Source organism: Ammospiza caudacuta, chromosome 16 (genome assembly GCF_027887145.1).
Source record: "Ammospiza caudacuta isolate bAmmCau1 chromosome 16, bAmmCau1.pri, whole genome shotgun sequence".
In the NCBI taxonomy this organism is placed as follows: domain Eukaryota; kingdom Metazoa; phylum Chordata; class Aves; order Passeriformes; family Passerellidae; genus Ammospiza; species Ammospiza caudacuta.
Window position 1 is genome coordinate 6,909,080 of NC_080608.1, and position 27,164 is coordinate 6,936,243.

A 27,164-nucleotide genomic window follows, 5' to 3' on the forward strand; every position below is an offset into this window, starting at 1 on the left:
TGTTTTAAATCAAGGCTTTCCTTAGAGGTCTTCTCAAGGGTCCCTATGAATGGAAATAGGGGATTGGAGTGTTGTGTTAGTACTTTAATTGTTTTATTGCTTGACTTTTCCTACCATATGCAGAATATTTTTTTCCTCTGTCTTTCAAGCTATAACTGAGTTCTTTCCTTGCTTACAAGTGTTCAGTGCTGAAGAAGCCAAATAATTCAAAATAAATAATTTAATAGGCAATGCTTGGCTTACTTTATTTGCCCAGTATATAAAAAGCTCTCACTGTTTATATTTCCTCAATGAAAAATTCTGAAAAATCTGGACTGAGCCAGTGGGTTACTCACAAATTCAGCATATTCGTTGTGTTACTTTATACTCAAGCTGTTGTAATGGGTCACCTGAGTCACATTGTTGCACTTTTATAGTTTCACTTCCATGATTGGATGCCATAAACTGTATATGTTGCTTTTCCAAAAATGAGTTTTGTCTGGGGACTCATTCTATTATCCACTCAGTGAAATCAGTTGCTCCAAACGCACTGGTGGGGGGCTGTGCCTGTGCCAGGGACTCCATCAGGGACTCACGACTGATTAGTTCAGGAATGCACTGATATCTAATCAGCCTTCAGCCTACATCTGGTTCTGATGATTCAGCTGAAGCACCCTGGGGACATGATAGGAAGGAACAACTTGAAAATACTCAGATCCCCAAGTCTCCTCACAACAAAGTGTCACCCAGGATGTCCCCAGCAGTGCCACTGCCAGGATCACACCAGGCCCCAAGTGGGACTTGGTCAGCACTTTCCATGGCTGCTCTTTGAATTTAACTCTTCTAGGTGATTCTTCATAAAAGGAAAACAATAGCTTGCTTTGGTTTACATTTTTTTCTGAATTTCAGTGACAAGTTTTTGGTATCCTTTGCAAATGTCCCATGGGTTAGAAGGAAGCTTGAGTTGAACTATGGCTTTTTAAAAGTTACAGAATGCATTTGGGAAATGTTAGTCTGGTTCATTCTATTAACTAGGCTAAAAAAGTGTTCTGTTTACAAGAGGGAGTAATCTATTTGTTTCAAATCTATCTATTTCTTCTTCATGTCAAATTTTATCATCTTTCTAAAAACAAGTCCTTCATATCTTCTTACATTTATGACTCAGTCTGAATTTACAGTGGGCATCTGCTCTTGGACTTAATTGAGACATGGATCAAAAAATCATACATTTTCAAAGTTAAAAACATTGAATTTTATTTTATGTAGTAACTTGTTTAATTAAAATTTAACCCTATTACTTAAACTGAATAAAAACTGAATGCTAAAACCCTAACATGCAAGAGGCCTATTGAAAAAAAAATGCTTTTCTTAATATTTCTTCTAAATCAATATATTGTCAAAGCATATTAATTGTGTAATAGCTTAGACTATGGGTATTCTTCTTCAAGCAAGAATCCATGTATGCCTTTTAAAAGGTTGTTTCTTCCTGATTTGGAACAAACCTCTTTTGAATCCTTCCTTTATAAACTGTTGTCTTAAAAGACTGGACCTGAATTTAGGGAACCTAACTTCTGCTTTTATCTATTCCAGCAGCCTTCAAGTTTCATTGAAATCATTGGAAAACAAAGAAGCAGGCGCTTAAACTCTTTCTATTGACTGTTCTTTTTCTTTCATTCTTTTTTTTTTTCCCCAACAGTATATGCTGGGTTAGATAGGATTTTGGAGGCAATCAATACAATATTTTTATGATAGCAGATAATCTTTCTCTTCTGCCTCAGCTCCTCCATTTGTCAAAAAACCAAAATGATTGAGATCTTTTTTTTAAAGTACTTCAGTATATATGAATGAGGGCAGTTACAAGAGTACCAGGTATTTTTATTACTTGCTTTAAAAAGAAAGTTAAAAAAAGAATACCAGTATCTTACTTACTGAAAGATCTTATACAATGCTTCTAGACCTAATCCAACAAAATCTTTATGTATGAGTCGTTATATGAAAATATTTTTTCTGTTTAAACATAGTTGTCCTATTTTGTTTTCTTTTCATCTAATGAAATAATCCCAACATATTTACTCCAAATACTGCTTAATATTTAATAATCTTCTTTTTGCTTACATTCTGCATTTTAATTCTTTCTTAATGTTGGACCAATCACTTAACAAACCTTTCATACTTTTTTCACATGCATCTGATACCTACAGGAATGTTTTAAAGTATTGTTGTCATTTAGGAAAACAATAACATTGTCTTGGGTTGTACTTCAGGAAGTGTTATTCCTTTTGGGATGCAGGAGTAATATTCCCTCTGGATGATACAATGAAGCAGGCAGTCACTTTCCATACTTCTTTAGATCTTCATGGACATGTGATCTACGTCTCTTTTAGTCCTCCATATTTCGTATTTAGAGAAAAAAACAACATTGGTTCCAATTAGAAGTGGATCCTTAAAAAGATCTGAGGAAGTAAAATCACTGCAGTTACTTCATACAGTTGTATGCAATGGACCAATATTTGCCTTAAACTGAATTTTAATAAATTAAATTTTACCAATTTGTACAATATGCGTTAGTACTGAGAATTGACAAGCAAAAGTAACACTATTCATAGTGTGAAATGTACACAGGCTTTTTTGAACTTGAACAGACTAGTATATATTTGATGAACTATTTTTATTTCAATTTTACATTCATAGATAATATAAAATTAAAATTTTTCCTTTTTTTCCATAATCACTGAAAATGCATTGTCCAATTATTTACTTTTAAAACATTTAAAAATAAGTTGAATTTGTCAAAATTTAAAAATTCAATTCTCAATGTCTTAAGGTATGAATATGGAAGATGAATAGACTTGGCAAATTGATAGATTGATTTTCATTGGGTGTAGTCCCATGCTTCCGAGAGATCATGCACATTCATTTGTTCATGAAATTTGAAACATTAATGGATTTTTTCTGCCTGGAAAACATGGTAAATAAGCTGAATTATAATATAAATTATGTAATAAATCATATACCAATAGAGCTGTTTATGTATGTATAGAGATATTGCTTTGTCAATGCCTACTTTGATACCTGTGTTTTTATTTTGGGAAGTTTCTCTGACTCTTTGCCTTAGGTAGAGAAGGCTGCACTGCAGTGCTCTTCACTGCACAAGGACTCTGAGCCAGTGTCCAGACTGTACAGAAATGCTCAGAGCAGTTGGGATCAGCATTATTCATGCATTCCTTCACTGCAGGAAGTATGATGAGTTGTCTTTTTAGTGTCTCCTCTGAAATATTTATTTGCTGTAATGTTTCTCCATACACTACAGTAATTCCAGGGATAACTTCAATTTTTGGTTTGATTTTTTTTTCCTTCCTCCTCCCTGCCCCTCCTTCTCATACTTTTCCCACTTTTTTCCATGATGGCCTTGTGACCTTCATGCACTTAGTGCTCTTCCTCATAAGGATGTAAGTGCAATCCTATACTTAGGTTTAGCCAGATACAGATAACCGTACATATGTGATAGCAAGTGTCTTGTATCTGATATAGATAAACCCAAATTAATTCTTCATGTAAAAATCCCTCAGGGTAAGAATACATACTGGTTTTTGCCTTCTGTGAGAACAGGGAGTAAAAAAATGTTCAGAAAACAGAACATGGGACGTTTGCAAAAGTTTCAAAAACAATGGTCCAGGCATTCATGGGAGATAGATTCTATTTTCATTTAAAAAAACCTCAAGTTACAGAAGTGAAGTTTATATTCTGAACTCAATCCTCTTCTTTTATTAATTAATTAGTTAATTAACACTTAGAGATCTATAGGTTAGGAAAGTACTCTCTGTGCTTTCCCTTGCATCAGGGAAACATGAAAATCATTTCCAGATTCAGGTCTTAGTTGGGCTTTTCCACTTGGGGAGTGGATTGTCTCCTGTAATGACAGAGAGAGTCTGAAATTAGCATGCATACTGGCTGATTTTAGTCCTGCATCAAATCTTTCCAAACTGGGTGTACAGAGAACAGCTCATGTCAAAACCACAGATCTGGTTTGTATCTCACACCTTTAATGACCAGGCTGCTGTTCATCACATGGGTCAGCACAGCTGCTCTGCTTTGAGGGCTGAAGCTGCAGTCTCCTGTGGAATTACAGGGGGACCTCTAAGCTGATGCCATTCTGCTCTCATTTGGGTTTCTGGTTCTCTGTTTGCCCACCAGCTCAAACTGGGCTTCCCAAGGGCAGCAGGCCAGGGCAGGCTGCTCCCCACTGACTGGCAATCATCTATTTGAGTATTACATGTGGGGAAGAGCAATCTGCTTCTAAATCAAATTGTTATTCAAGAACATTTGCACATTATCAGGGTTATCCTCCTTTATTCTGGTTCCAGTTGGAACTCATTTAAATGAATAAATAACAGAGAAACTGAGCATGTAGGTATAAGTCATTAAATGCTTGAAAGTATGAATTTGACAGTGCTGTGTCCTTTGGAAGGGTCTGATTTGATTAGAACATCAAAGTTATTATGCATAAAAGGCATCTTGAAATTGCCTTTTAAGAGATTTAATGTGTTAAAGACACAGTATGGAAAGCTGGGTCCTGCAGGAATTACAGAATGTTCTTGGTTCCCAAAGCTTTTACTTCCAAAAGCTCTGACACAGATTGGCTTGTTTGGCCATTTGGAGGTAGGAAAAGGACATAGGCAAATTAATGGCAATGGTACAAGCAAACTGGAAAAGCTGTAAAATATGAACAATGCAATGGTATTTTTCTGCTCTTTATCTGGGCTGAAAACCAGGGTATATCCATATATTTCATTAGTATTAAACTCCTTTTCAAGAGTAAATTAGATGCAATGAAGAGTAACTTTGCATACATTGCTCTTATTTTTTTTAGCTGAAACCCACACACAATTCCACTATGATAGATTTCAAAGACTTGCAGAAACACATTTTTGAGTGCTTTTTCCCTCTGAATGCACAGAAACACTTTATCAGCACTTTCTGGCCATGCATAAAACATTGACATGAAAACACAATAGGATACTCCCTTATTGTAGTCAAGAAATATCTTCATACCACAAAGGATTAAAAATCAAACAAACCAACCAACAAAAGACACTCCTTTTTTGTTACCAGAATTCAATTCTGTGAAGGAAACCTTGATTTATCTGGCTGAATTCAATCTGAGCTGGGAATAGTAGAATGCTGCCGATCTTACCTGCACTGTAGTTCTGGAAATCTGGTTTATTCACTATACATGTACCAAAAATGGGTTGAAGTTGAATAGTAAGTATGTGATGTAGAGGAAAGCTGTACGAGCTGGAAGTGATCCTCTGAATTGTAGATGATGATTATGATTTTACAAATTCATTAAACATTTACTGGAAAACAGAAAAAAATCTTATGAAAATCCATCTTCTTTTCCTTTTCCCATATGTTTTACTCCTGTGTGTGCTGGCTGAATTTTTAACTCTGGACTTGTCCTAGTTGAGTAGCTAAGAAGGATATAATTTGACAAGATTCTGAGATGTATTATATTTTTTAATATCCTGTTAATCACTGGATGTCAATATAAAAACTCTGGGAATTATAGTTTACAAACACTTGTAGATAAGACCAGAGTAACATTTCTCAAAATTAATATGACTAAATTCCAGATACTCAAAACTACTCTGTCACACTGACTTAAATGAAAGAAATTAATCTCTTGAATATTTACAGACATCTTTCAAAAAAAGCCTGACAAACAAGCAAACAAAAATCCTTAGCCCTGGCAGTAATGCAGATTTGCAGAAAGTCTGTGAAGTTGAATTATCTCTATGAGCTTTATTGGCAAAACAAACAAATAAGAAAATTATTTCTGTACTTTTAAAAACTATTTTGTGTTAGTTTTTGCATTATACAGAGCTGCTTGTGTTGTTTTTTTGAATGGCCAAAAAGTTTCTGAAATAGAAAGCTGATTCAAGGCTAAGCCTGGAAGTCAGGCAGAGTTCAACCCAGGTAGTGAATTAATAGAATCTAACATTTTTTAAGGTTCCTCAAATTTAAGATTGAATATTAGGATTTGAAATAATGCCAATCTGAAATATTTGTTTTTCTGCTGTGTTTTTCTATAATCATGACTAACTTAGCTTTTCACAGCTGTCTGCATGACATTCAAAGGTTCTGTGATTTAAAAAGTGCCATAGAACTGTAGAGCTCAAGAAATGGAGCACATCTAAATATTCTACATTTTTGGGTGAGTAGTATCATATAATTACAAAGTGTTCATTGGTTTCTGTTATGCCTTCTCCACAAAGATACAAAGTGCCAAACAGAAGGTGCCAAATTTTGGCCCGCTGGCATAATAATGACTTTGGTCTTTATAGTTTGATCTCTAAAACATATCTATCTTTAAATACAACCTACATTTAATCTTTTATTGCTTGGTCAGAAATACTTCCTTTTGGCATGTTTTGTTCTTTTATGGCTGCAAGCGTTTAAAATTATATTTTTAAGCTTTGGGGACAGGAGTTGTGCAGAACTTTTTTGTTATTGCATTTCCTAGCACTTGGAAAAATGTGTTGAGACTTCAGAAATGTGTGTCCTGTGGGATTGAAGTTACTAAAGAGCAGCAAGTCTCTTAATAGAAAATATCTGCCAGTCCCTGAGGATCTTTTCCTATTACCTACCTCTAAATGAATGACTAACATAATGGATTAGGCTGTTCACCCTTGATACATGACTGGAAGATTTTATGAACTAGGAGGAACGTATTTTGATTTCACTGGTGTCCTTCTCTATCACTGCTGTTGAATTTTCAAATGCTTTTTGGACTCATCAGAATCCAGATGGAGAATTCTTTGAATTGTGAGAAGCTAACGGTGTTGTTCTGATTCTCTTTTTACTTAACCTCCATGTGTCCTCTGCATAATTCTGCCTTTTCCCAGCATCAAATCTCTGACAAGATCAAAAATGGATATAGTCAGATAGCAAAGGTGTTATCAGCTAAAATGTACAACTGGAATTTTAACAAGAAAATTCAAAGGAAGAATTCTAAACATGTATATGCATAAATGAAGATAAGTGTATTGGGTTGTCTTAAGGTTTATACCATAGGACTGAATTCATTGATCTTTGTGAGGCTCCTCTATAGTGACTTTGAAAAACTTACCATGCAAACATTGGGTATGGAGAATATCTTTCAGAGACACCTGCAAAGATGCATTTAAATATCCAGCCATCTTTTTATTTGCATGTTCCATTTAAAGCTGTAAATTACCATTCAAAGCCTGGGAATTTGACTTAATTATTATGATCTCAAATGCTTAATTATGATTAAGTACTTTAAAGTAAAGCTCTAAAGCAGCAATAAATGTATTTAAAATGATATACAGATACCAGTATTGTGCTTCTGATGAGAGCTGCTTGCCACAGAAGCTGGGGATTACAGTTTGGGGTAGCTGTTTGCTCTGATCTCACCTCTGTTATCTCTGGGGCAGCTTAGAGTAACCTCTTGTCTCACATGCAACATTTTTTAGTGTGTTTTCTGCAGTAATTTCTGAAGTAACATCCCTGAAACCTTTTTCATAACAACTCATGCCCTGAGCCAGGGCTGGTAGAAGGCTGTTATGGTCAATTCTGTATCAAGAGAGCTTTTTGGCCATCCAGAGAATTGTCAGCTAGCCATGTCTGACTGCATTTTTTCTGCTCCTTTTCTGAGAAAATGAATTGATAATAGTATTGGTTACCCCACTTTGTTTTCTGTTTCTCAAACCTGTGGAAAATACCAGGTTTGCAATGCATCACGATCCCTTTTCTCACTCTAGTGTGGCACTGACAGGGGTCAGATATACTGCAATGAGCAGATATACTGCAATGAACAAGTGTCTTCACAGGCAACAGCCCACTTTGCCAGTAGCTGGGTACCAAGCACAGTGTAACTTCTTCTCTTGAATATTCAGCCTTTAAAGAGAAAACTATTTTATAAAGGTGAGAAAATTGTTTAATATAACCGTACATGTTTGCCTTCATAAGAAAATAAATGGTAGTGGAAGTTTTGGTATTGAACAGTTTCTATGAGCATTGCCTAACTCTCAGTTAATTGGTCTATAAACTGTATGACAATCCACCTTAACAGGTGTAGCACATGCTGGGGAACTGTCCCTCACAGCCTCTAAACAAAACCTGAGGGGAAATGAATCAGAGATTAGCTGAAAACTCTGTTCTAGTCATTAAACAAACACTGTGCAGTTAGAGGTTCGGGTGTTGACTTTAGAATGACACCAGACAGGTGAAGTGACATTCAGACTGTACAATAGAAAGAAATGCAGATGTTATCTTTAAAAGCAAGAAAAATCATAGTCCAAGAGTTGCAGAGGAACTTCACACTGAGCTGTTACTGCTCAAAAAAGATAAGTAAATAGTGAGCTCAGTAAATTGCAGGCAGTGTAAATTGTGCTTCACAAAGAGGGAACAAAGAGAAGATCAAAAGCCACAGGGCTCTGCAAGATTAGAACAATTGAAATTGTTCTCTTTCTTCTCACAGCTTCATGCAGCACTGAGCAAGATCTGGGCAGTACCTCCTTAGGAGAGTGTCTCTTTTGAGACAGTGCATTCATTATCAAATACTGGGGGTTGTTCTTTAAAATGGCTATACAAGAACTAAGAGAAACCTTGAATGTACACATGCATGTGTTCTGACAGCACTGCTAGTAATTAGAAGATATTAGTTCAAAACAGAGAAGGGCAGCACTAAAGTAATACAGCTTTTGTTTTCACCAGAAATTGTTGTTGATTTTTTCTTTTTAGTCTTCCCCATCAAAAGTATTGTTGACAATACTAAAACTACCTTTTTGTATTTAAGAAGAACAGGATTTGAGAAAAACACAAGCCTTCTAGTTCTTTTATGCAAATATTTTAAGATATTTTTGATCTAATTGTTGGTTTACCATCACTCATTTTATCACAAACTGACAGATATCATTGTAGTTCAATGTCCAGTGTACCAGAAACTATGAAATTTAATCTCCTTGCAAGCAGAGCACCTTCTTATGACTTCTAAAACTCACAGCTCTGTCTCCAGAAGAGAATAGGCACATAGAGCTGTCTCACTGCAGCTTTATTGAACAGCATAACTGACTTCAATAATGGAAGTGCTGAATTAAAAAGGGTTGGCTTTTACTTCCAAATTATTAGATATTTTAGAATGTAATTTACTGGTCAGAGGCTTGAGTATTCTGTCTTGAAAAAGCAGTATTTCCTGAGGGCAAGTGCTGTTCATGAAAACCTCACCTTGTTGACAACCTGGTACATTTAAGTTTCATTAGGAAAAAAGAAACTATCCTTGTGCATAAGAGATCCTGATAAGATACTGAGAATCCTAATTAGGATTCTTCTTCTAGTTTAAGCATATAACAAAAAACAGATAATGAGAATTCCTGTTTTGCATGTCACTGTCCCTCCTTTGAGTCCATTTTCCATAAATACATAAAAGAAATGTCAGTGGTTGAGCTTGTCATGCTAGAGAGCTGGAATTATCAGCTAATAAAACCCTATGACTTGCATGAGTGTGACACACTTCCAGTGCAAAGTCCAAAAGTGCAATTTCACTCAAAAATCCAGAGCTATAAAAGGGACCAATACAGACCAATAAAGAGCAGCACTTGTACTATCAGCATATTATTTTAAATACTTGACTATGATTAGTAGGAATCATAGTTGATCAACATGACTGAAAATCATGCATTTTTATTTGCATGCTTAAATATCATAATATTAATATCTTTCATTACATTGAATGAACTTGAATTTATAGACAGGCTTTCAATGTAATTCTCAGATGTGCTTATGTAGCATTTATCTGCATCTTTAAATGCCTAAAAGTTGTAAAAATATGAATGTGTCTTTATTATGTAACTTCAGGGATCTTAGCAAACCTCTAGGAGAAAATCTCTGCTCTTTCTGCAAAAATGAAAGGGAAGTGCCAGCTTGATCACTTGTATTGCCTCTTCCCTGTAATTCATCTTCTTAACCTGCATGGTTTCAAACACAAATTATTTTGATTATTTAACATATAACGGGTTCCTGTGCTAACAAAAGACCACGGGGTTGGACCATGGTGCTCTGTGGAATCAGCAAATGACTGTGTAGATGTGGACCTAGAGTTTATTAAATTCAGTATTAAAGGCAGAGAGGAGTTTACTCCAATCTAAGGTACTCAGTTTCAAGAAATAAGACATTTCTTTAAGGGTCTGGAATTGTTCTCACTCTCACTCGGTAGCACAGAGCATGTTTGAGTGAAGTGGTACAAGAGAGAGCTGAAGAGTGACTTGACAAAATAAAGGGATTTTTAAGGTACTTTTGAGCCTTCTCCCATCAGACCATTACAACCACTGAAGCAGATTAAATGGTTACATAAAACAGTAGAACTAATGGAGTGATTTTATTTGCACTAGAGCAAGTCCACTATTGCATGCCCTTTGATTGCCTCTAAGTATCTGCGTACCTTTATAGGAAAAGACATTTTCTAGCCCTAAAAAAGCCAAGTGCATGTTTCTTTTTTGCACATTTTATATCCAGGTTAATTCCTGTTATGCTTCATTTTATCTTTTGGAAAAATGGAAAGAGAGCTGTACCTAAATTTTCTTAGTTCTAGTGAGCAGGGAAGCAACATTTGCAAAGGCAGCCCAGGAAATTTTATTGCCATTTTCCAGAAATAGGAATGGGCATGGCACCCAAGACAGAATTCTGGGTATTTTTGAAACAAGCAGCACATTGGACCTTGGCACAATAATAGGCAGCTGTCAGAAGGATGCTAACAAAAGTAAGGGAATTTGTGCACTGTGAGGATATCCTTGGGGTTCTGTATTTTCAGCAAGGTCAGCTGTGCAGCCTCCCCTGCTGGACTCTGCACCTGATGCTGGTTATAGTGGGCAGCAGGCTCACTCCAGAGGGCAACAGCTGTAATCCATTTATGTCAGCAGTGCAAAGTGACTTTTCTTTCCTGAAAGTCCTGCCTAGAATGCTCCCCAGCACTCAGAGCTCTAGACTGAGGCCACCACCCTATAATTTTCCTCTAGAGGGATGACGCCAGCTGCTCTATCTCACTACAGGCAGACTGTGTAAGTCAGCTTTATATCTTCCACATGGAAATCTGTAATTCTCATCACTTGAAACAACTGCAACTCTGAATATATAGAGCTTGATCCTCTTTCCATAGAAGTTACTTGAAATTTTGATCACTGGAGCAGATGTGGTTCTTGAAAGGGCATGGTCAGGCTTCAGAGAATTGGAATTTACTTTGTAAAGACAAATTCTCAGTCCTAGCCCTGAATCTCTGGGTGCTCATGGTAGATGCTTTCTGCTTATTAATCTGTCAGAACAGTTTTTTCCAGGATATTCCCTGGACAATGTCTGACCTCTTGAGGGGATAATGATGTGGGTGATTTATGGGTTGTTTCTGATGAATACAAATATTCTCCAATTTGTAAGGTGAGGCAGTTAGAGAAAGATCTATATGAGTTAGAGTTAATCTGTATGAGTTAATTGAAAGTCAGGGAGTTCAGTATCCAGAATCAAAGATGATAAATGAACAATATTTATTGCAGAGAACAGTGGGCAGTTTCCATACTGAGTTTCTTGTAGGTGAATGTAGTTTATATATCTATCTCTATTTCTGTCTCTCTCTATATCTGATGTATATAAATAAAAATATTCTCTCTCATTTTTTTTTTTGTTATTTCTTTTAATTATATTCTTGACTTTTATAGTAGTGATAGGTTTGGTTGTTCTTTCAAAATGGACTGTTCTTGTCAATGCCTGTTGGAACAGTGTTGACATTTTTTATGAGGTTGAGGAATATTGCTATTTTATTCTGTAATAGTAAATTATTTTGGGGACATAAGCTATTTTTTATCACATGTTTCTGGGAAATAAATTGATGAGATTTCTTTAGGTTATTATAAAAACTTCCTTACTAGAATCTTTAAGTATATTAACCTATAAATATTAAGGGAAGAATTTTTATTAATTTTAGTGACATGATTAAAAACCTATTGTAAACATTCATGGAAGGGAAGCTTGTTGATATTTCATTAGAATGAAAAATGTAACTTTTGGCTGAGAATTGGGTACCTTATATATATACACCTTGGTGTTTTGAAGCTTAATTTGGACTATAAGTCTAGTTCTGAATTTTGATATATGAAATACCAGGCTTATTCATGTCTAACAGCATGCACTGAAAATAGCTTTATTTGTTGAACTCCCTTCCAAACGCACAGCAGAAAAAGTTTGCCTACAAATGTAGCATGTGGATATCAGTACAGGTGACAAATACTTCAGAAAATAACATAAATCACCTGAAATATAAGAGACATTTGTTTCTGTCCTTCAGCTCCTCGGCCTGGAACAGACTGCATTGGAAATCACTCAGACAGAAGTCTTGAACTGATAGGGAGTTTGTGTGAACACAGTTGCTGTACTGTGCAAACCTGTTTCTACATCCATCATTTAAAGGGTAGGCATAAATATAACTTGTATCTAGCTGCTCTTGTATTAAATAGTGACCAGATCATAAGGTGATTTTAGAAAGCAGGGCTGCTAATAAATATGCATTTTTAAAAGCCACCAGTCAGTGTCAAACATATGAAGAACTACAGTTAGTTCTTTTCATCACAAGAGTAACTTGCAAGATTTATATTCCTCATTTGACTCAGTGTAATTTGTACATCTCCCTAGAGGAGAGGTAATTCTCAAAATAAATTGTTTCTTCTTTGTGTTTAAGTACATTAGTGATGTTAGACTAGACATCAAAGCTTGGACAGTGTGTTCTGTAATGTGAGCTTGGCAACATTTCTATCAGACTGGCAGTTTGGCTTATTTCATTATTTTAAAAGGAAAACCAGAAGAATAATTTTAGGCTTTAAAATCTAAATTAAAAAAATAATAATAAATTTACAAAAGGCCGTCAGACCTTGCACGTGCTCTGTTGACTTCTGCTGACTCCTTTTTGACAGAGCAAAACACCCTTAGGTTACAAACTATGTAGAGCATTAAATAATTTAAGTTCTCAGGTTTACTATTCTAAAAAGAGCCAACACCTGCCCTTTTCTGAAAATAAATGCTTAAGACAACTGAAAGTAATTACAAAAGAAAAGAAGATATTTTTCTTGCTAGAAGGTAGGAAGCTCTCTCCATGTTTCTGTGTACTGGCAAAGCTTTACCAACTGGGATAGAGCTCTGCCAGTTTTTTGTTTTACCATCTGAGAAGTTGGCCTGGCAATGGAATATAATGGATCATCAATGCAGGGCTCTCCCATCAACAAGGGCATTCCTTAAAATGCCTAAATACACAGAAAACTTCCTTCCCTCCTCACTATACACACCTCAGTAGTTTGTATTTAGGTTCACATTTAGGTCTTGTTGGTCTCATTCCCTTCTTTGGCAGCTTCTCCTATGAACTGGAAAAGGCCTTGTCTGTGTCATCATGAAAACCCAAATCAGCTGTTAAACCAGCAGACTATGACCACTGCAAAACTTGTCTAAAGAAATTACATTAATTCACATACCAACTGTGAAAGCAGTACTTATGTGTTTACCAAGGTGATAATCTAATTCTTCAGGCCAAAACATACTTATTTTTTCCTTCATATTAGCATGTGGTTTGCTTTTCCTCCAAATATGTGAAAATGAGTGATTAGGTGGTGAACAGAACTACCCAGAGACAATGATTTCTAGACAGCAGAATAAAGCTTAAGCAGCATATTAACTTCTTGAATCACAGATTTCATGTATAAAGAAGTTGTTCCTTTATTTTATTCTATTTCAAGCACAAAAAGTAGGAATATAGATTTTGAAGTTGTGTATGACAGCTCACAGATGCAGATGGTTTGTAACTAATTTTAGTCTGCATTTTCCATTCAGATGAACAGATTCTAATGTTAGAATTTCCATGATACATGAAGATGTAGATAGAGTTGTCTTGAGAACCAAAAGTTATTTATAAAGGTGTCGGTCTGCTTTGGATGGAGAACTGCAGGAACATTCTCTTTTCTCCACACTGATGCCAACACACTAGGAAACAAGATGTTTCAATAGCAATGCCACCAATCTCTGTGTCACTGAACACCTGTTTTTACATGCTCTATTTGAAGATTAATTGCCTATTTTGCAACAAAAGCTTCTTGTTGGGAAAACCCCTGTCCCAAATGCTGCTTTTCCAGATCATTACCCATAATGTAACCACATATACAACACAATAGTTATTGAGTAGCCACATTTAAATACTGCCATTTCCAAGAAAAAGACAAAAAATTTCTATGAGTCACTGTCATGGCTACAGTTGACTGCTAAGTGTTTTGACTTTAATCCACCCCAGTTAGAGCTCATGTACAGATTTTAAGAAAGATGTAGTGTAAGCTAAACACAAACTTCATTAACAACTCCAGGACATTTTACCCAAAAAATGCCAGCATCTGGGAGGAAAACTGGGCAAATTATTAATTTGAATTTTGCATTTTGCAGATGCAGCATATTTATGGGATATCTTGGTTGCAGTATTCTTCTTTACTTGGAAAGATTTTTCTGTGCCAGAAATCTGAGAGCATGATGGGACTGATCGAGATAAGAACTGAAGGTATGTTTGGTCAGAGAACTTGTGATGATCTCAGAGCTTACAAAAAAAATGCAGTGCATTTCTTATCTTTGTCCTCCAAACATTTTCCCACATGAAAACCTTTGCAGCCTCAACCAGCTCTGAAAGCAGGAGATTTCTGTGCACATAGAAAAGTCCCTGTGGGTTAAGCTTGGCCAGCTAGCTCAGCTGTAGAGCATAAACTGTTTGTAATGTCAGAGTTGTGGGTTGGGTCCAGCATTGGGTGCCATATGAGTGATGGAGTGACTCTGTCCAACTGCTCATCCTGACCCTCCTTCACTCCCCCTTCTCAGTGTGATGGGGGAAGAAAGGAAGGTGAAAAAGTCATCAGTGGAAACAAAGATCTGGAGATCACTTACCAACTGCCATCACAGGGAATTAGGCTAGATTTGGGAAAAGTGAATTTAGTTTATAATAGCGTTGGATGGCAAGAAACAAAGAAAAAGCTAAAACACTTTCTCCCACCCTTTTTCCCAGGCTCAACTTCATTCTCTGTGGCCCCCATACCTGCACAGGGACACCTGAGACATGCACAGGAATTGTCTATAAAGTTAAAAAAATGTTTCTATGACAATGTAGCTGCATCAGGAGGAGAGAGATCAAGGTCTCAGGTAACCCCTGGTTCCATCTGTGAGTTTTTCAATCTATCTCATTTTCATAACTTTGTGACAAAGTAAAGCACAAGTGTGGTTTTGAATTCCAGCATTATCTCTATACCTCTGTATTGGGCTTCACTCTGTAAACTCCTTCTAAGAGCATTTTAAGAATCTTGCTGTGTCTAAAGAGTGAAGAAACTTTTGCTACTTTCGCATTATAACATTAATTCAGGCTGGATACTTTCTAAAAATTCTTCCCTTCCTGACTCTAAGATGCTCAGTCATTTATATTAAATAAACTTTGCTGTGGACCTCTGTGCCAAACCAGTGCTGCAGTGTTAAGTGGTGAATATGAGAGATTATAATCTTGGCTACTACATGAGACTGCAATTAAAGTAATCTTCAACTGCTAGTTGCTTTTTCTTATCAAATGGAAACATGACATTTCAGAGGCTGTTAATTCCCAGTCTTTGCTGCTGTGTTCTCTCTCTGCTGCTGTGCTAATTCAGAAACAAGGCAGGAAGAGTTACGCCCACAGGCCTGATGAGAAGGTTAAATTCAGCCTCCATGGAGTTCCTAAATCAAGGGAAAAGTTATTGAATTTGGGCCATTATTCAGCACAGAAAATTGGCATTTATGTTAATTCATTCTCATAAGTGCAACTGGAAACTCCTGAGTTAGAGCAGAACTGCCAAAAGTGAGTCTCCTTTCCTGCTTCAGTCTGTGACCTACAGCTTGGACATGGATGGCACCACACAGCAGCCCCAGACTGCTCAGGGCGCAGGGCTGGGCCCAGGAGGAGCTTTGCTGTCAGAAAGGGCAGTGGAACAGCCCCAGTGGTGGAGACCTGCTGGGTGGCTCCTTTTGGATTGCAGTGATGGACTTGATGCCAATGTGTTATTGAAATAAATCCTGTTTGTGGGATGCAGGCTGAGTTCTCTCTCTGTAAGGGTCAGGGCCAAAGAGCACATGGCAATTCAGCTGGGTAGAAGACCCTGGGTTCACTGAGAGGCACAGCTGAAAGTGTCAGAGTGTCCTGCTTTGACACTGGCCAAATGCCAGGTACCCATGAAAGTCATTTCTCACCTTCTTCTGCTACAGTTGGGCAGATGAGTTAAGGACTGGGAGAAAAACACTCTAAGGGCAAAATAGGTTCAAATTTAAAGACATAAGGTAAATTTATTATTAACTGAGTCAGAGGAGGATAATGAGAAGTAAAATAAGCCTTTAAAACACCTTTTGCCCCTCCCAGCCCTCTTTATTACCAACAGCACAGGGACACAGGGCATGGGGGTTTTGGCCAGTTCATCACCAAGATTTTGTGTTCGCTCAGGGAGAGGAGTCTGTTCTCTGCTATGCTGTGAGTCCTTCTCACAAGCAAACAAGTGTTCCCAAAACTGTTGTGGCCTGGGTCACTCATCCACAGGGTGCAGTCCTCTGGGGATGGGCTGCTCTGGTTTGGAAGCAAAGCCCCTCTTTCTTTCTATCTCTGGAAGAAGGAGCCCCCAGAAGTAGCTCCTTATCATCCCTGGAAAAAAATTGCATGTGTGCTGTTTTCATTTTTCTGCTTAAATATGTCATCACAGAGGTGTTACCAACCTCTCTAATTGGGCCAGCAGCATGTCCAACTTCAGAGCCAGCAGAGATTGGCTCTGTTGGACACGGTGGAAGCTTCCAGCAGCTTCTCACAGAATCTACCTCTGTGGCCCTCCCCTGCTACCAAAAACCCAGCTGTGCCAAATCAACCCAGATAGGTAATGAATGAAAACTAATTAGGCCCTAACTGCAATTGGGCCAGCAATTGCATTAATTGATACAAAAAGACATAAATAGGAAAGGATTTCTTTTTGAGTGAGATGCTTTGTAGATTATTAGAGTGAGAGTTAGCTTCCAAGAGGACAGGAATTTAGCAGGTAAGGGATTTTCCTTATAACAGAGTAAAAGACAAAAGAAGGCTCTCTAGTTAGTTATTGCTATTTCAGTCTTTTTCCTCTAGCTATTTCATCTGGTTTTAGGCAAAAAATGTTTTTCTACTTTATCAATTCATTAGCAAGGGAAAAAGTTAGGAAATGTTAATAAACTCTTGTAGTTTTCTGGAAAGCAGTGTATTGCTAAGTGCAGAAGTTTTGAGGCGTCAAATTTGAAACCAAAAAAAGAAAATTAGCAAAGTTTTAACCCTTTATTTAGCAAACCAGAATGAAACTAGTGGCTTCCATTTTGTTCCATTTATTAATGTGGTTTTAATTATTCTTTTTTGCTTTCATTCAGCATATGTTATCAAGTCTAATGGGCCAAATTCTCAGTGGCTGAGCAGTTTTTTTTCCAGTTTTAATCTGATTTTTAAGGAGTAAAATGAAGCCTCTCTATCAATAGAGCCCATTTACACTGCTGTCTGTTTTTATTAGAGCCAAAATGTAAGGATTTGTGCTTTTTAAAATTCAGACATTATTGTTAATAAGACATACACGGGGAAAGCATCTAATGACTTTTGCATTCTGACTACTGCTGCTGTTTAGAAATTAAAGGTGTTTCTGACATTTTTGCAGAAACATCTTGGACCCCTCAGACTTAGCATATATGGGAAGAAAATATTCCAGTTGTCTGAAAGTTGCACTCTTTCATGTGAGATAATTGCAAAGTGCTATTATTACTTCTATTAGTAGTACGCTACTTCCACTAATAACATGCTAGAATAATTAGTGTTTTGGAACAGAAATTATAGATTCAACAGGCAAATAAATGGTATTTCACTGCAGTTTTAAATGTCTGCTTTTGAACTACACTGTATAGAGTCTAGGGTTTTTGGTTTTTTTTTCCCCAGTAAGGCAACTAGAACAGTAAATCTGATTGGTAATGTAATTTCAAATTGTATCATTTGTGTCTTAATATATCATAGGTGGATACAGCTGCTCTCCTATCTTGGCAAACTCACTGCCTTTAACTTCTGGAGACTTATAAGGTATGACCCAATATGAATATTTTATCAGTCTAAATCAAACTTCTTTCTTTTCTAGTTAAAGTGTTACAAGTGCATTGATTGTTAAGCACCTCAAATGGACTGTGATACTGAAGATGAGGGAGAACATTTAGAAAAGCTTCAGCTTGCTGCTGTGTTTATAAAGTACTTCAAAGCAAATGCAAGTGACCTATATACCACAGCAAAGCATCAGTTTAACTGAATTGTACAATGAATAAAAAAAGAAATATAATATGGATTTTGATTTTTAAACTGGAATAGAAGTTACTTACAAAAACAGAGGCTTTTAATGATTTAAGTGGTATAAAGGTGCATCTGTTTTTGAAATGGTCCAGCTATTCATAGTTCATTAATCTGAGGAGACGAAACACCCATTAGATCAAGTGAGTTTTTGTAACTTATGAGTGCTCATTAGGACATGAGTTTCTCAGATTACAGGTTTGAATACTGGCAAAGCAAATATGCATTTGCACATGTTAAGATTTATACTGGTTATGAAAATTGACATTTGCCACACATCTTTGCCTGCTACCATGTGCCTTGCAGTGTCCACATGCTAAGGGTGTTTCTACATGGGAAGCAGTGCCTTGACTGAAACAAGCAACTGCCATTAACTTTCTTTGTTGTGACAGACACAAAAAGTGTGTTCTGTCCCAACTCAAACCCAACTGATAAACTAAATCAGGTATCACCTAAATCCAGCAAACTGTCCAGGATCACTTAATGGAATAGTCAACAATGTCTTTTGTGCTAGTGGCAAGTAAAAGGAAATGGGTGAAGAAAAAACATACATGACTTGCTAATGATGGATTTCTGTATGTAAGCACTGCTGTTGGATTACAGGATGTTCCCTCTTTCTTGGTTGTTAGATACAAAAGGGATTTTAAAACCAGTTGAAATGATAATGGCTCCCATCGAAAGAGCAAAACAGTGAAAATAACTGGTACTTACTTTTCCAGTAGTTAATGAAAGAAACCAATTTTATTTTTTGAGTTCATGAATCTAATTGGTTTCTATTGTGGTATTGCAAGATGTCTAACCATGTGCATAAAGGATGTCACATTTTTGATCCTGACTATTATTAGTGGCAACTGTTTGGTTTAGGGATGTATTTGTGATTTCTTCTCTGAGTTCCTGATACTGATTCCTAGCACCCTGCACTTGTATACTGTGTGTAATTTCTTAGATATTTTCATCTTTTCACTCCACAGCGTCTTATGGGATTTTAGATAAAAAAGCAAGATTGTAAGATTATTTTTTTTCAAGACAAGTAAATTAGCAGCATTATCACTTTGAGATTGTCAGAAAGGGGTTGAATCTCATGAAAATGATGATAGGGAAGCTAAGCTTCACTGATTGCTATGAAGAGCCCTGCAGACAGTGTCAAACAATACTTCTCTGATAGCTGCTTATTTGATTTGGAGTCATTCCCTTCTTTTCTCTGTGGAGGTAAACATGACACATCTGCTGTTCTTATTAGCGGGGCAAAAAAGCTCTGAAAAAATCCACAGTCATATGCAGTTACATTCTATCCTGTCCTTGTGCATTTATTGCTCTGATTTATTTCAGTTTTTGATAAGAGTTATTTTTCCTGGTTTCTAACTAGTTTTATGTATAAAAGTTCCTTGGTTCATTCAAACTTGACAAAATAGACTAATGTTTAAACAATTTTTTTTAGTTCTTATTAGTCAGAGTTAGTACCAATTTCTCTTTTAGAAATTGAAGTCCATCTAAAACACTCATCCTGCTAAAAGAAAATTTTAGAATATGCTTTTCAGCATGTTTCAAGCTCATTTCCCTAATTCCTTTTTTTTTGCCTAGCATGTGCCACATTCTTTATAATTAAGGCATGATTAGTGGTTCTATAGCTAGCATTCACCTACTCCTTTCCTCCAAGTATCAAACCCAAGGAGCTGCTGCCATTGGAAGAATGGGGTGCCATTCTTTCCTTAATGGATTTGGGCATTTTTAAACTTTACCCCTTGTGGAATGAATTCTAATTTGTCTTTTTAAAGAAAACAAACAAAACCCCCTACAGCAATTGCAAAAACTTCTTTTATGCACAAACCTTATGTCAGCAACTTCCTCAGAGGTGGCAGTTGCCTTAATATAATGAGACACTTGCTGCATGCTTCTACTCTAAATGACTTTGAATTGCTGGGATATTGGCAAACCTGTCCAGTAGAGACTCAGCTTCTCTTCCTCTGGTTCTAGTTCACTTCACTTATGCTGAGTCTTCTGTTTTCTCTTGTCATTTGAGAATCTCCTACTCAATGAAAACCTCCTTTTGAGACTAATTAAAAATAAACTAAACTAGTTATTTTCTTTGAAGCAAACGCGCCATAAAGAATTGCAGTGTCTCATTAGTAATAAAGAGATGTCTGCGTTGCCAGCTGAGGTTTTTGCAGCTGATCTTAGTGTAGTTATTACATTTAACAACTGTGTATATTGAAGATTGCTTTCTTGGTATTCTCCAGGCTACTTTTCTTTCCATACATCATTCCATAGCTGTAATTAATGCTGTTATGGTAAGGTGATGAACAAGTGCTGAAATGAACCCTTTCTCATTTCTTACACTAATTTAATATACACTAACAGAGTAACAACATAGAGATTTCATAGTCACACTGAGTTCTTGTTGATGCCATGATGCTGGATGCTATAAAAGCACAGTACTTGCAGGTAGAACAGGTATAGGTTACTGTCTAAATGTGGTGCAGAACCATGGATTTCTTTGCCTTGTGCCTTGTGTCCAAACGTCTCATTTTAATTTTCATTTTCTGAGGGTTTTGTTTGGTTGACTTGTGGTTCGATGTTTTGCTTTTTGTGCGTGGTGGTTTTTTTTTGTTTGTTTGGTTTTTTTTTTTTAATCAGGGAGGCTCATACTATTTTGTTTTACACTAACCTGTGACAAAAGAAAAAATTGCTATGACTAATGTCACACAAGACTGTGCACAGAGACTCTGCTCAGCCTTCTTGTATTGCAAACCAACCTGCTTTATTTCCATTATCTCTACTCCAAGAATGCAACTCTTTGTAACAGTGAGGCCAGAGGAGAGCTGTGTGGAGGGCTCCATGAAGCAAGTCCCCATAATCTTTTTCTCGTTACAGTCTTTCTAGTTGCACAACTCGCAGTATATTCCTTTTACCCTGACCATTACTCTAAAATTACTTGCTCCTTTTGACAACAAGCCTCTTGTGTTTGCTTCTTGTGATTTTAAAACACTTCTTAGAGCCATTCTGAAAAATAATTTTGTCAGTTCTGTCTCAGCTGCTGAGATGTTACTGCTGTGTGCCAACTAGTATTTCTTAGCAGTAAGAAAACCTACATGAAGGCGAGAGGGATTCATATCCAGTAAAAAGTAAAATAAGTAGAAAATGTCAGGTTTTGAGGGAGGATAAACTTTTGAAGCAATGTAAAGTCTGTGCTGATTTGCTGGTTTCCTGAATTACCGTTCACAGAGTGAACAATGATGTGGCATATTTTACTCTAAATGATTCATCATAGTTGAAATGAAAATGCACTGCAAAAAGCTTGAGAGACACTAAGCAATAAGCTTTAGTCAATAACAGTTGGATTATAAACCTGGAGAAATCTTTAAGAAGCACCAAAATGGGCTGTAAATTCCTGAACCAAGATTCTTGTGCTGCAGTGCTGATCATGCTGGAGCAGCACTGAAAATACATGAATATTAGACATTACCAGCTAAGTATATAGAAGTAGAAATAATTATTTAGGCCACTGTTCTTATAGACAAGGAAAAAGCTTGTATGTAATAATGACAGACCATCTCCAAATTTAGCAAATACATTTTATGATGCTACTATCTGGAGTTTTCTGATTTCTTTCACATGAAAGCCTGAGATAACTTTTCCATAAGGGCATACTCTTCTATTATCTCTCCTTTCCTCATCAGTTCTTCAAGTTTTTTGCTATAAACATGTGCCTTCTGCCTTTTTATTTGTAAAGTGTTTAATTTTGTAACCTACCTGGGACAATAGTTTTCATATGAGGGACTGCTGGACTCAATGTGGCTTTTTATGCCAGATGGTATTTTTCAGTTTCTGCTTTAACACTGACAGCCTTTTACAGGCAAAGATGTGTTTAAGATGGAAAATGTTTTGGATATAGTAAACAGAAAACTAAAGTTAAGCAAGTTTAACTCATTCAAATAAAGAAATATCTATTTCTGCCTGTGGTGCTTTATGCACATTGGTATTTCCACTGGAGCTTACATATAAATACCTTTATCTGCTTCTTATCTCTAATACAGAAGGAGTTCATCTGGCATGCTTTAATTTGATGCATTATTACAATTAAAAATCCTGGCAAGCTTATAAATCTGGCAAAGCACCACTCTTCAGGTTTGGAAAATAATGTTTTCCTCTCAACTTTTGGTTTTTAACCAATTAATCAATCTCTCTTGATGTTACAAACTAATAAAATCTATGAAAAGTGGTATAGGTGACCTTCTATAGGGAAGAATGGTGCTGCTGTAAGTGAGCATTCACCTGGGTTACTGTTGCTGGTAACAGAGCTCTGCAGTGATTATCAGAACAGCAAACTGCACACATGTTCTTTCTGACCACCACATTTGTCAGGGCATCGTGGGGATGTGTTAATCATTCACTGAAAAATTCAGACTGCTTTCACTGATTGACTGTGAGATGCTGTGACTGATGAATTAGTGTACAGAGGTGTTGGTGTTAGGATGGAGGAAGGAGTGAGATGTGATGGCAATTCAAGAGGTGCACATAGATAATCAGTGTTTTCTGCATTTAACAGGGGAGACCTGCTTTCTATGAGCTTTCTTTCCTTCCAGCTGGTGTCAAACACTGAATATCAGCCTTATCTTTCTGGAGTTAGGACCGTTGGCAAATGTCTCAAGTGAAACAGCAGAATGAGGAATTCCTGGCAGCAGTGGCTGATTATTAATGCTGTGGATGTGCAGGTGTTTGTGGGGGGTGCTCTTGCAGGCCTGTATTGTGCTACAGAAAGGTGATAAACCTTCCAGCCCTGAAGCTTTTGATTGCTGTGTCCAGCCTTGCAGCTTCCTGCACTCTGGATATTTGAATCTGCCGTTCTGTTCAGCCTGAGGATTTGGTGCATACAATATGTTTCTGTACTAATGCTGAACAAATAACAGCCATTTTTTGCTGTATCTGCTTGGATTCTAGTTCCCATTTTTGTTTCTGCTCCTTTTGGGTTTTCTCAAAGAGCAGAAAAGAGGAGTTTCCCCACCCTCAACCAATGAAGGTGCATTCCTACCCCAATGTAGGGGCATAATAAGGTTAGAGTTGGGTCTTGAAATATCTTCCTATCTTGCCCTTGGTCTGGAGACACCATTAATAAATGCTATATTTATGCTCTACGTTAGAGAGGTGTTGGCATTTAGGTTTGTTTGGTTGAGGTTTTTTCCCCCCAGCAAGACAGAGGAAGGTGAAGGGGGAGCTGCCTGTTTCACATTGATGAGGTCCCCTGGGCCCCTCTCAGTCATCTCCTCTGGAGGCTGAGCTGGCCCATCTTGTACCTGGGATGGGCTTACAGTGACTCTCAGCCAGGAGACCCACGATCCCAACACATTCAGTGCATATCACAGGTGAATAAATGGCCACAGACAGGAACAAAACTTCCCAAGAGCTGGACATGAGGTTGTTTTGCAAATACTTCCAAGACTAGCACTAGGACTTTGAAGGAGTACTTAAAAATCAAGTGAAGCAGCATGCGTGCCAACTGGCACTCATTGATTTTTTCCAATAGAACGAGGCCAGAAAAAGACAATTTGCAGCAGAGATTTGGCTGCACTGTGCTGGACTGAATGGCAAGTAGGTGGCAGCAGGACATACTGAAAGCAGCATGCCTCAAGGTGCTGGGACTTGGCTGGGTCCCCATTGTATAAATAGCCCTGCTGAGTGCCCAGCACGGCCACAAGAGAACATGCTTGTGTTAGTGAGCTTCCAAGCATTCATTACTCTATAATGACTCATATTATAAAAATGATTGTAGAAGTTAACATTTGTGGCTTTTCTATGGTGCAGTAGTTAGTAGAAAAGTCCCCATGTAGCTGAAATTCCAGGAGGGTGATCTGTCAACCTTTCTTGACAAATACTAGAGTTTTAAAAACAATGCACAGTGGACTAAAAACAATAGTGGAGACTAAGAAAGTGAAGTTGCATAGTTTTTTTTTAAATCACATGCACTATGGGGCCTATTGCTAACCTCTTGGACTTTAGCTACATCTACACTAAAGGGTCTGATTACTTCAGTTAGAGATTGCAGCCAAACAATGCTGCTTTGCCCATGGCATGCACAAATGCTCACAGTCCATCCAGCCAACGTTTGTAACAGAAATGAAGTTCCACCTCAGTGGCTCAGTCCTTTTGTCTCTGGGTTTGGTTTTAAATATGTGATCTCTCTCTCCTTTGTTATTCAATAGTACAGTGTCTCTGTATGTGTCGGGATTAATATTCACAAAGTGCTCTAGGCAAATTAACTATCCACATTGCCAAATTGTCCTGTCTGACTTCTTTACCACCAATAAAAAGCAGAATTGAGTACTTGAGATTTGACTCTCCTGAGTTCCTGCTTTGAAGTAACACGATGAACCTCTTTACAAGTGGAAACATTAAGTTTCTGACATACACAGGCATATCCATGTAGTCACCTTTCATTTTGTTATTCCCCTGGTACTACCCTTGTCCCTTTGAACCCTGTAAAATGCGGGCTGCTTGACCAAGATAATTGCTCTTGAACAAAGCTGTTTTATTAACATGCACATCAGCACTACAATCCAGTCCTGCTGGGGCCTTGCTGCAGTATGTATGAGAGGTACATACAGAGCAGCAGAGAAAAACCCAAAGAGAAGAATTCCAATGCCTGCCAGCTTGCTTTTTTGTTAGGCACATATCAAAACTCTTCAGTTTACCAAGCAAATGTGAAGCCCTCAAGAGTATAAACCGGGGGTCAAAGTAGGTTCTTGCACTGAGATTGTAGAAGGGATTTTCTGTTCTGCAGATTTTCTCATCCATGCACATTAGAGAACAGATGTTTTTTCCTCTGCCATTGGCAAAGAAATCCACCCTGTTTAATCGTATTATTGTCCTGTGACTCAGCAATAGCTGAGCTATTGTATCCCAGTATTCTGGTTGACATTGACTGCTTAATCTCCAGCATAAAATTTCAGCAAGTCTGGTAAGGTCAGCTCTTCTTAAATGAACAGCTATTTCTTACAAGTCTGTCTCTCCTGATGGGGCACAAGAAAGAGGTGGAGCAAGAAAAGTTATTTTAATATCCTTGTGAAGATCTTTCTCAGCTTATAGATACCTGGCAGAACTTCTCATCACAGACTTTTGATAAGAGCTGTGGTCTGGAAAAATGAGCACACACTAACTCTTTGTAATTCTTTCAGATAGTATCAGTCTGCAGTATTCAATATTTATATATTAGTATATATTTATATATAGTTAGTATGATAAATAAAATTTAAAAAGCACAGATTTAAGAGATGTAATCGGGGTCACAATCAGGAGCGCCAGTAAGCATTTATTCTGCAGTGTCCAGACCGTGGAGAAACCTGCTCTGGTGTTTGCTGCACGATCTCACATGCAGAGCATATTCAAGTGGAAGCACTGATTAGTTAAACCAGGATAAGGGTATTGAATACAATGAATAATGGCAGTGAAACAGTATCCTAAAATTATTCTTCCATTTCATTATGACCTTTAGCTCAAAATGACAGTAGATCTTATGCACTTAGCTGAAAGCAGCAGAAATTTTAAATGTAGGTGAGAGGGTTTTTTTAAATTAGAGACTGATAAAATACATAAATCTGGGATTTGAACCTTTTAAAGTTCATAAAGCTCAATTAAAATTTTGACAAAAATTCAGATCTGAAATTTTCATGTAGTTCTTTTTTCAGTGGAACTGCCTTACCTGTCTCTTTTTTTATTTAATGCACAGAGGAGTTTAGTGAAAGCTGATCCAGTTATTTTAGCAGAAGTATCACACATTATTATGCATACTCTTGCTTTCTGTTACTGTAGTATTTCTCCTAGGTTTTCTCTGAAATCAAATGTTTTAAAAGTGTTTTCACCAAGTTAATGACTAATAATGTGATACACAGAGATACCTGGAGAAATCCAAGCAAGTGTAAATTATTATTAAAAAAAAGATCTGATTATTATATTCCCCACCCCCAGAAAGTGAACAAATCTATTTTATAGAGACACCAGCATGAACTGAGTGCCTAGAGAAAGGCAAAGCTTTACATGGTACTTGTAAAGTTCAAGGTTACTTTGAAGACTGAAATTTCTTTGATCCTGTTGGTTTAGCAGGGAAAGGATTAGTATCATGCCAGGTTCTGGATAGGCAAAAAGATTTTGTGGGTATCAGCAGTACTTTTTAACACAAATTCACTTACTTGCAACTAAAAAAAGTGCCAAAAGACATTTGAGTTAAAGTTTACATTTATTTTAAAAGTTTGTAAAAATGTAGGCACCTAAGACTTAAGAGCAATTAATGTTAGAGCTATTCCCCTTAATCTAGTTCACTTTACTTAATCATGACTAGAAAGAATTACTGATTGTAGCAAATTGCAGTTTGACAGCACAGTGCTTTCACTTTTGCTGAATCCCTTGTAGGCAGTAGTTCCAGTTTTTACTGCAAGTATTTTAGCCATTTCAGATCAGGACTCAGAAAGGATTTCCTAGTTGATTTATATCACTTCCCTAATACTTTATATAAGCTAGTATAAATTAGTTTTCTCCTTATTTTATGTGTGAATAGTATTCCAAAATGTCTGTCTTTTTTGGCTGGTTCAAAACCTTCTATTAATTTCATAACCACTGAGTATTTCTTTTTTTTATCTTGGATGATCTTCTGTCTTTTACCTGTTCTCTTCATTTTCCCTATCACAGTTTTATTTAGGAGTGGTACTGAACTGCCAGCCCACAGCTCTCTTTGCTTCTCTGTTTCTACCTGGTAGAAGAAATTTCAGGTCAT

The 27,164-nt window shown here is 37.0% G+C and overlaps 1 long non-coding RNA gene across 1 annotated transcript in view; it reads left to right on the top strand.

The window, feature by feature from the left end:
* The first annotated feature begins 17,062 nt into the window (after positions 1-17,062).
* LOC131564565 (uncharacterized) overlaps positions 17,063-27,164 on the top strand; it is a 72,407-nt gene continuing 62,305 nt past the window's right edge. Inside the window, exons 1-2 of the long non-coding RNA XR_009275397.1 lie at positions 17,063-17,099; positions 18,083-18,145. This is a non-coding gene — a long non-coding RNA (uncharacterized LOC131564565). The remainder of the gene's footprint in view (positions 17,100-18,082; positions 18,146-27,164) is intronic.